This window comes from Leuciscus leuciscus (assembly GCF_965113295.1).
Source record: "Leuciscus leuciscus genome assembly, chromosome: 7".
Taxonomy (NCBI): Eukaryota; Metazoa; Chordata; class Actinopteri; order Cypriniformes; family Leuciscidae; genus Leuciscus; species Leuciscus leuciscus.
The window spans coordinates 11,860,951-11,871,832 of record NC_138731.1 but is presented as its reverse complement, the minus strand read 5'-3'; the positions used below and the strand labels follow the sequence as shown (position 1 = coordinate 11,871,832).

The following is a 10,882-nucleotide window of genomic DNA, read 5'->3' as shown; positions in this document are numbered from 1 at the left end:
TTATAATTTACTGTATTCTGCGAGTCCCATGTTCAAGGGCTTCTGGAGAAGAAAAAACGCTTCCTGCGTTAGTTCCTGCGGACAGTCCGTTAAACATATGGGGGATTTATTTTTTGTGTGTGTCTGATTAATTCAGTACTTGTGATGTTTACAGATAATGTTCAATTAAATACAAACAAACACAGGCATAAAAGACAAGCATAACGTAAACAGTTGGAGTTAGATTTTAATTGCAAGTATCGATCTCTCTTATGTGGTAGCCTATAGGCAATAACAGTTGATGGCGCTAGCCGAATGACATTATTCAAAAAATAGCCACGAATCTAGTGTCTAAGCCAAATACTGTGTCGCCTCTGAGGCAGGTGACAATTAAGGGGAAGCCGGTGAATTTGGACAAGGCAATATGCCGTATTTGTCGCACAAAAGTATCCGTCTCGCGAGGAAATACCACTAACTTAAGACCACATCTTAGAAAAATTAACCATCCTGTGGCGTTTGCTGGACTTAAGTGCAGCACACCTACCTTAGGTCGGCGACACACTGGCTGCGTGGCGTGTCCGTTTTTATTTCGGCTCCCATGTTAACAGGTTGGAGCTTGCACACTGCCTGCGTGAGACGCGCGTCTCAGTTGCGGCACGAGCTGCGCGGAAAACGCGTGCATGCTAGAAATAGAACCGACGCCTATTTTTCACGCGACACGCAAGCCTGTTGGAAGCGTTTCCTGGCAAAATAGAATAGGAAAAGATGTTTGTATGTCATTTTGACATGAATACATATTAATAAATTGCATTTTGATGTTTGAAAGTTTAGGTTTTGACATAAATGCAGATATAAATGTAATTAAAAAAAATATTATCGGTTAACCGCCAAACCGCGAGATTTGTTGCTTCTTCACCGTGCTAAGAAAAAATCCCATACCGTCACAGCCCTATATCTCATCACTCCGGTGAACAGGGAGGGGGCCAGAGCATAATACAGTGTCTGACATCGTACTTGTGAGTTCACACACCTCTTTAATGTTATATAATGTAATTTTAGTGATCTCCGAATGGTGAAGTCGGACATAATTAGTGCTGATGTGAATAATAATCTTTGAGAATTTACGACTAGCATTAGCCAGCACTTTTAAATTTGCTTTGATGTCAGGCGCTCTGGCTCCCGGCAAACATGTGACTATGGTGGCTGGTGTCTCTATTTTCACGTTCCGTGTAATCGAATCGCCAATAACTAGGGCACATTCAACAGGATTCTCAGTGGGTGTGTCACTGAGTGGGGAGAACCTGTTTGATGTTCAGTTGCCCTGCTCTACAGCCAGAACCGAACAATGTGCAGGGTTCGCTAAGCTAGTCGCATCCAAAACAGTATCTAAAGCCCTTGCATTCTTACTGTCCTTGATTAAAGTTTGGATGTGTGTTTCTAATTCTGATATCTTCTCCGTCAGCCTGACTATCTCCCTGCATTTATCACAAGTGAAACCCTCGCCGTTGACAGAGAAGGCTGTGCTATACATGTGCTAGGCAGTGCAAGTGACAAAAACAGGAGAAGATGACTCACCGTGTTTGTTGACTGATCCAACTCACCACAGTTTTGATGGATTTGTAAAAGGTGCGAGCGTGCAAGATAAAAAAGACGGCAAGTACGGATGGCAGGTTAACAGGTTAGCGAAATGCTAGCGCATTGTTGAGCAATCTAATAACATTCCACTATATAGCTCTTTATTTGCACACTTGAGAGACCCAGCTTGAGAGAGTGAATCAATGATTTCTGTTTTAATTTATATCTGAAAAGGACAGATGAGAATACCGGCAGTTTATGCGAGCTGCTGGTTTGCTAGAATCATTCCCGGTACTGTGAACAGCAAAGCAGAAGGAGGACTCTGGAGGAAGACGCAGAGCAGGTAGAGGACAGAAAACCTGGGGAGATGACAGAGGGAGAGACCAGAGTGGCAATGACTAGGAGGATGCAGGAGAACCAGGAGCCAAGTGGGGACCCAGAACGATGGCCCAAAGCGGAGTCGAGGGAGAAAGGAGCCATGGTGAGACCTGGCTGATGACTGCAGGGGGACGACTGACAGAGACGAGGCCGATTGGATGTGGAACCCAGGGCGCAGACGAAGAGCCATCAAGACCGGGCGAAACTGATGGTCCTGGAGACTGAGGTGGAGCTGCAGTGATGAGCATCTGAGGTGGAGCCAAGGTGCCAGAGGACTAAGGACGATGGTCCCAGGTGGAGCCGAGAGAGGGAGGAGCCAAGTCAGAGCCGACAGGTCGACGGGCCGAGGTGGAGTGAATGGATCGACGGCTGGAGACAAAGACAGGGGATGCTCTTGACTGGGCGGAGCTGGAGAACAGAAGACCCGAGGCAAATCCACACAATAGAGTGGTGTCAGATGAGGAGCCGACGGGCTGAAGGGAACCAGCGAAAGCAGGGCAGAGGAGCTGGCTGAACTTGGAAGAGGAGGCGGTAGAGGAAGGCTGGGTCGGTACTCTTGAGACACAGGAGACTTCGAGCTGGGCTGGAAGAATCAGGGAAATAACGAAAACAAAACCAAAACAGACTATAAATGTTACAAAAGCCAGGTAAACAACACAGACCAGCATTATGTCAGTGTTCGTTCCTCAAGTCTGTGGAAAAAACGAAACTGGTTTGCGACAGACTCCAGCCTGGCCGAGAACAGGCTATGGCTCCAGAACGTGAACCCTTCTGGTGAAAAAGGGGTATGTGTGAACTTCTGAAGAACTGACTTCATACATCCACTAATATAAATCACCAAAACCCCAGTTGATTAAAATGCATTGAGCAAAAATTATGGAAAAAAGTGAAGTTAGTGAAGAGAAAAGCAGTTGTTGACACTTTCTCTGTTATTTTATATCTATTGCAAAGTCATTCAGACATTTTTAAGTGTGATTTCGGTGTTGAAATTATTTGTGAGGCCACTGTATTTGTCATGGGTTCTGTCACTTCTGTCTAGTTTATTTCTTGGTTTTGTGACAGAGCTCTGTCACTCCTGTTTTGTCATGTCTTTGTGTGGGCGTGCGGCTTCGAGCATTCTCGAGCCGTGCGCTCTCTTGTCTGTATGCCTTGTTACATGTGCGGGGCGTGGTGTTTGGATCCCCGGCACGTCAGTCTAGTTTGGCTTCGGTTCTGTGTGGGAATTCGGACATTCATGCTACGCGTGTTTGTATTCTGTCGTGAGCGCACAGGATGAGCTTTCACTCATTCTCGTGCGCTCTGTCTTGTTGTGTGAGCGTGCAGGTTCGAGTTCGCTCGGCCCGTACGCTCTTCTGTCGTGTTTACATCGGCCGCGTGCTTTCATGACATGCTTTGTCTCTTACTGTGTAGCACACAGCTTGTGTTTTACACTAGCTGTGTGCTTTCATGTTGTCATGTTTTGTGTGAACACGTGGCTTATGAGTGTTCTCATTAGCTGAGTGTTCATGTCCCGTTTTGTGTGAACACGTGGCTTGTGATTTGTTTTACTGGCCATGTGCTTGTGTTCTAGTCATGTTTGGTGTGAGCACATGGCTTGTCATGTGTTTGCCATGTGCTCTTCTGTCAATTTGTCTTGCCCTGCCCTTCTTGTTACCTGATTATTGATTATTTGCCCCACCTGTCCTCCCTCGTTACCTGCTTTGTTTGTTCTCCCTATTTATTCTCCTTGTGTGTTCAGTCCTATGCTGGTTTGTCGTCGTCTGCACACCGTGTGTTTCCCTGCTGTGTGGTTCTGACAAGTCAAGTTAAGCCAAGCCAAGTCTAGTTGTTCAAGTCAAGTCTGTCTTGTTTTCCCCCTCGGGGTAGTTTTTGTTGTCTGGTTTGTTTTATTTTATTATCATTAATAGCCCATTAACTCTGCACCTGAGTCCTCTCTACTTTCATCACACCCATACCTGACACTATTATTAAATAATACATGAAGATTATTATAATACATGAGTACAAATGAATTATTTTTGGAGAAAAATAACTCACCAAAATTGTTTATTATCATTTTGAATTATCAACAATGAAAGATTAGAGAATACATTTATTAAGTGTTTTTTTTTAATGGTCCTTATTGTCTAAACCTAAATTTTTAAGGCCCTTTGAACCAAATATTGAACTGCCCTTTTGAATATTGTGTGATGTTTAGGGCAGCCCTGCACACTCAGAGATAGATTTGACCTTATCTCATGGCGTCAGGCAATATCTGCATTTCAAAGCCTCTCATGGTTATGGAAAGTTAGAGGAATACTCTACAATGTCTTTCTTATTTTTGATTCACATCCTTGATATAGTTCTTTCATTAAACACAGTTTATCAAACCAATAATGATACAATCATTAATTTGAATTCTCCTCAAGGAGGCAGATAACATTAGCACATGAAAAGTGATTTTTTGCTTTTGATCCCCCCTCTCACAGAAACAGAGACAAAAAGACATGAAGAGAGCAAGATAAGACTGTTATGAATGCCTTGCATTTCAAATTGTTTTCCACTTTGTTCTTTAAACATGTTTTTTTTTTTTTTACTTTTTCTCTAAATCTTTTTTTTTTTTTTTTTTACACAACATTCACGGACCTGCCGTGATGTTGGTGTAAATGAGATTCTAGATGAGAATTTCTGGACAAATCTCTCTCTCAGATGAGAAGGGCCGCACAGCGCACACAAGTCAATTTGTGGCGCTGTTTAATGAAATTTGCATATCATTTGGTTCATCTGAAGTTGTTGACCCCTCAGGGCCCAGAAGAAAATCTGATCTTTAGTGAAGATGTAGACAGATCTTATTCTCTCAAACTCTCTCTATATCTTTCTGGCTCTCTCTTTCAACTGCTTTCGGGTCAAAATCCGTCTTATTAGCATGCTTGCCTTATTGGAATTGGCAAGGTTACATTTCCAATATTTTCAAAGAATGAAATTTAATTAATAAATATTGCCCACAGATTCAAACAGAAAGAATTCACATATCTTATAGCCACACTTGCATGTTGCAGGTAGATTTCATATCAAAATGATTCTGGTGGTTTGATATTTCAGTTCAGTAATGGCACAATCTTTTTGTCCGTTTATGGCACGTTATGTTTGTTGAGTCTGTTCTGGATCGGGTTCTCATTAGTTCATTGATGCATATAGTGAAGAGATCTGTGTGTTTGTAGCCAATTGTAACAGTAGTTATATTGATTTGATTTGTTTTTCCTTCAAAACTGCTGTCAGGCATTTTGATTTGGAGACTCTCATGCCAAACACCATATGAAGGCTTTTTCTTTGAAATCGATGAAGCAGAGGAAAATTTCGGTTGATTTGTTAATCAATTACAATCCTCTGAGTGGATGCATCATCTGATGTGTGACGTTTTGGTAAGAAGCCAATTTGGCATTTGTTCAGTAAATTTCTGTCACTATAAAAAAGTGGATGAATTTGTTCTTGTATTTTACGCAGGTTTACACATATCCCATATTAATAATTAGAGTCAAATAATGGTAATGAAACAATGCTCTCAGATGCTGGGAAACATGCTTGTCCTGAAGAGATGAATTTGAGAACAGCTGATCTAAATTTGCAATTTATTTCATGGTCTGTGCATATTCAAAGTGGTGCATAAATTGGTTTTCAGTTATCTAAAATTTCATGATCTTTGTGCTAGTGTTGTCCAGTTTCCATTTTTACAATTAGTGTCCTCATTTGTATCTAGCTGACATCCGTTTTCATTCTGACAGAGGTGAGAAAAGCTCCTCTGTGTTTGGTTGCACTTTATTTTACAGTACGTGCACTTTCAATGTAATTACAGTGTACTTACCAAGAAACTACTGAGTAATATAAGGTAACCTCATGGGTTAAGGTTAGGTTTAGGGGTAGGTTCAGGACTAGTACCTAGTTATTACCCAGTTATTGTAATTGCAACAATAAGTATATAGTCTATCCATCTGAAAAGGGGCTGTCAAATAAAGTGCTACCTCTTATTTGGTTCTCATCTCTTTCCTTTTACATGCATCATAAAGCAGTTTCCCACTGAACTAGTAAGTCTTTACTGTGATTTTGAGGTTAGATGGGTAATCTCTGTCACTGTCACTGGGACGGTACCCTTCAAAAATTTTCTAATATTTACCATTTAGATAATAATTCTGTATATACGCTTTTGGTACCAATATGTACCTTTAAGGTCACTCTTTAGCTTTTGAAAGGGTACCGTCCCAGTGACAGCTTTTTTGCTTTTTTTCTGACAGTGTATAGGCTCAAGAGGCTTTAAGAAGTTTTGGGTAGGCTTTCAGAAATTTGGATCTTTAAATGTATGCCAAGTTTGTGACATATTTGGAAAACATTTTAAAGAGAAATATTACTGTGAGTGATTTTCAAGCAGGCACATTATGCACACTTCTGTGAAGGCGTTGTGGACACGAGTGCTTTCCCATGTATTACAGTGAATAAAGAACCTCCTTGTTCATAAATGGCCTCCATGTCTCACAATCTAGTCAGATTTTGGTTTTAGAATTAATTTGAATGTTTAACCGAAAGTGTCGATTTAATACTCAACTTCCATGCAACTTCCTTCTAAAACACTGAATTAAAATGAACCGATTTCCAAAATTACTCGAGGCCTAATTTCGAATGACAGTAATGCTTAAGCCAGCAGACAGAGACAATATACATACATAATCATCATAAAGTTCTGTGAATGTGTGTTTGTCAGTGTTTGTGTGTCAGTGTGTGCATATAGACTAGCTCTAGTTCTAATCATAGCTGGCCGTGTCCAGTTTTCTTGCGCTCGGATGAGGCGGTAATGAGAATATTCTGCGAGCATTATTCCCCGTCGGAGAATATTTAGTTCCTCTGAAAAGCGCCGGCTGAAATAGGTCACTCTAACACCCGCGAGTGCCTCTTTAAAGAACATCGAATCCATTAAGAGAGATCTTGTTCCCTAGATTATTTTGGCCCTGTTTTGCCATGGAAATCAATTTTGAACAAGCTCTCTAGTTTTTGTGCTTGCGAGAACCCTCTGAAGTTTGCCTTCACGGCGGGGACTGTTCTCAATACCGACATTCTTTAACCGAGACAATATCAAACCGAAGAAACCGCATTTGGTGCAAAGTATGTGGAACTCTGATTGTCCAGCACAATTCTTTTATTGACAAGCAAAGCTGATCTTGTGTCAGAAGCCCATTTGGCCCTGCACCTGTGCTCTTTAATATCTCAATAACTCTCCATAAAACCAGGACTGCCTATTCTTTGCGCTCATTAAAGCGCCCTCCGCATCTGGAGCGCCTGACGATCTCTTTTAATGTGGTCCGCACTCCGCCGAAGAGTTTCCCCCTTCGGTTTTAACTGTTTGTTCTAGACCGTGTGTTTTCTTTCCCAAGTATGCAGAGCAATGTGGCACCTTTCAGATATTCTGCAGCCGTAATCTTTAGATAGAGGAGTATTTATTGTCAGACAGCACACTCTCTCATACTAATAGACAGGGTGGACTTCAAAGGGGGAGCACAAATAGACTAGCATTGTCCTGTCTCTATATCCTCTAGAGTTCAAAGGAAGAGTTTTGAATAGCAGTGTTTCCAAAGCCTCTCTTTCAAACCTGCTGGGATGTAAAGCAGGTAACCTGCCATTGATACACAAGAACACACACTCCCGCACTCCCATATATGTTCATTTGCTAGTAAACGCTTCCCGCGAGCTGCGCCTCCTAATCACGGCCTGGGATAATAAAGCCGGGAATGAAAGTAAACACTTTATTTTGCCGTCTTTGCTTGCCGCCTCTCCGAATAAACAGGTACTTTAGGATATTTTCAGATTAGCACCGCGACACTTTTACGCTGACTGATGTGTGACAGACAGACAGGCACAAGAGCCAAACAGATGTCGGGTACAGGGGTGGGCGCCCTCCCTAAAGACTGATTTAATGAAGAACCGCGGAAAGAGAGAGGGTTACGAGGAGAAAGACAGAAGGAGAGAGCGAGCTATAGCGTAAGATGTAGAAAGAGAAGGGCTGAGAGGGGGAGAAGGAGATAAAAGAGTGAGTGGAGTACGCACATCAAAGACTTGCTAATGATGGTGGATGCCATTAGGGCTTGTAGTGGCCTTTGTTTCGGCTTCCTAACACCTGCAATTTGTTGAGGGCTTTCTATGCCCTGCTGAATTACCCACATTTGCATGAGCACTGAGTGAATACCGAAGGGATAAAAGTGGGAGATTTTACCCCGCTACATTTGGACTTGAATGTGCCCAAATCTTGCCAATGTTCGTCATCTGTCTCTCTGTAGTAACTGAGCTATTAGCTCAACTGTGTCTGAAAGATTTAAGGTTTACCAAACCAGTCTATGCTTTGACAATCGATTTCCGGTTCCTCAACTACAGGCTCTTTTATGTCCCGGGATGACTTGATTTAAAAAAAAAAAAATCAGATTTCCAACTTTTTTCTAAAACAGTTTTGAGAGCTTTTCACTGTGGCTTCATTGTTTATTTTTGCTGCATTGAAAATGCATAGAAAAAACTGTTTTATAGTTAAAACTATGATCATCTAAACAGGCAAACATTAAAGATAAACCATTTAAATATTTAACCATTTAAATAGTACGCTACTGTTCAAAAGTTTGGGGTCAGTAATAAAAAAAAAATTTTTTGAAGTCTTTTATGCTCTCCAAGGCTGCATCTATTTGATCAAAAATACAGTAATATTGTGAAATATTATTGCAATATAAAATAACTGTTTTCTATGTGAATATATTTTAAAATGTAATTTATTCCTGTGATCAAAGCTGTATTTTCAGCATCATTACTCCAGTCTTCAGTGTCACATGATCCTTCAGAAATCATTCTAATATGATGATTTGATGATCAAGAAACATTTCTGATTATTATAAAGGTTGAAAACAGTTGTGCTGCTTCATATTTTTGTGAAAACAGTAGTACATTTTTTAATGAATATTTATTTGAAATATATATTTTTTTGTAACATTATAAATGTCTTTACTGTCACATTTGATCAATTAAAGGTGTAGTGAATGTGAAAATTACTTATATCAGATTGTACACTAATTGGCAGTCAGACCAACAAACAGACCAGCAGAGTTACTTGTTTGACAAGGAGACTCAATGTAAAAAAATAAATAAAAAAAAATACTATGAAAATATACTTTTATTCTTTAATAAACAAGCTGTAATTTTGTAGAATTTTTTTTAAATATTATGTATTTGTGTGTATGTGGGATAAATAAAATGCTAGCTGTAAAATAAGCATAGTTGTCCATTTTATATATATAAAAAAAGAGTTTTCTACCAGAGAATGCTATTAAACACAATATGTATTTGACGTGACAAGAGATATTTCTCCTGTGATGTATACAAATCTACTTTTAGACACTGATAGTACAAACATTAAGTATAGAGACAAGTGAAAAGTGTTGGAGAAACGTGAAAATGCTGAATTCTGTAATCATGGGGTATGAGCTGAACACTGTCCCGCACACGGCCATATGGAAGCGCGTGCAGCCCATATCTCCTGAAAATGAGCTAAAGTTTCTTGTCCTGCGGGGCTTGGATTGAGGTCTGGGGAAAATCAGAGCATGAAATTGCGATTAGCCCCTGTTGTTTCTGCAGACCAGGAATAGGCTACAGCACTTGGCATGGCCGAAGGTGTAACCTGTTTTGTTTGGCCTTGCTGAAGCCCTCCCAGATGGTGCTCGCAGCTGCCACTGAGCAAACTCAAGGAGGGCGAGCGCTGAGAGAGCTGGCCAGGACCTGTGTACATTCAGCAGGAAAAACAACAAATCAGTGATGGAAGGAGACTCCGCGTAGACTGATTCTTGTGCCTCAACTCTTGTAGCTACCCATGTACCTGTGGAAAGTAATTGACCTATTTCAGCTTGAATCCTTAGATTCTCTATGCTAAGATTTTCCATAGAGTTTATCAGAATATAAATTCTGGCATCATATAAATAAATAAAAAGATCTTTAAGGACAGAGTACCGGTCAAAAGTTTGATTTCTGAAGGATCATGTGACACTGAAGACTGGAGTAATGGATTTCGAATACAGGATTAAATTACATTTTTAAATATAGTACAACAGAAACCAATTAATTTAAATTGTAATAATATTTCACAGTATTACTGTTTTTACTGTATTTTTTTATCAAATAAATTCAGCCTTGGTGAGATTAAGAGACTTCTTTCAAAAACATTAATAAACCTTAATGTTTCCAAACTTTTGAGCGGCACTGTAAAGAAAAAGGGGTTGGATCGGTATTATTTTAGTATCATAGATATTATTATATTATTTAGAGACACTATTGTAGTTTTTATTAATATTTTGAATTGGTTTTCATTTTAATTTTACTTAAAGGTTAAGTCATTTTGTTTAGTTTTAGTTACGTAAGTGCATCAAGTTAAACAATGCAATTAAGAAATGTTTCCTTGGCAACTAAATGAAATAAAAGTTTCAGTTTTGTTAAAATTATATTTTATTTCAGTTATTGTTATTTTGAGTATTTGTTTTTTAGGGAAATAAACTTTTTTTATGTTGTTAGGTTTCGTTTTAGCTAACTATTTACTTAACTGTAATAACCCACCCTGGGTTGGATAACTAATAGGATATAATATAATCACTTCAATATAACCACTAAAATGCTAACCTAAGGCTGTGTGTCCACCAAAGCATTTTTTTTTTTTTTTTTTGAGCCCAGCATATTTTTTTAATTCTTTCAATGGGAACGCTGCGTATTTAAAAAAAGGAAAATTGGCAGCAACGCAACAAGACTTTGAATAAAAATCAGAGCTCATCACTGTCACCTTTTACCCAGCCGTCCAATCAGAGTGGAGGAGGGGCGGGACAAATGCCAAAGCGACCAACCACCACATCCTGCTTGTACAACATCAACAGATGACAACAACAATGGAACAAAGTCACTTAAAACA

The 10,882-nt window shown here is 39.8% G+C and overlaps 1 protein-coding gene across 6 annotated transcripts in view; it reads left to right on the top strand.

Annotated features, from left to right (window-relative positions):
- The window catches only part of myo3b (myosin IIIB), a gene marked incomplete at its 3' end in the record, with an annotated part of 170,651 nt that overhangs the window by 156,267 nt on the left and 3,502 nt on the right, over positions 1-10,882 (top strand). The window lies entirely within an intron of this gene.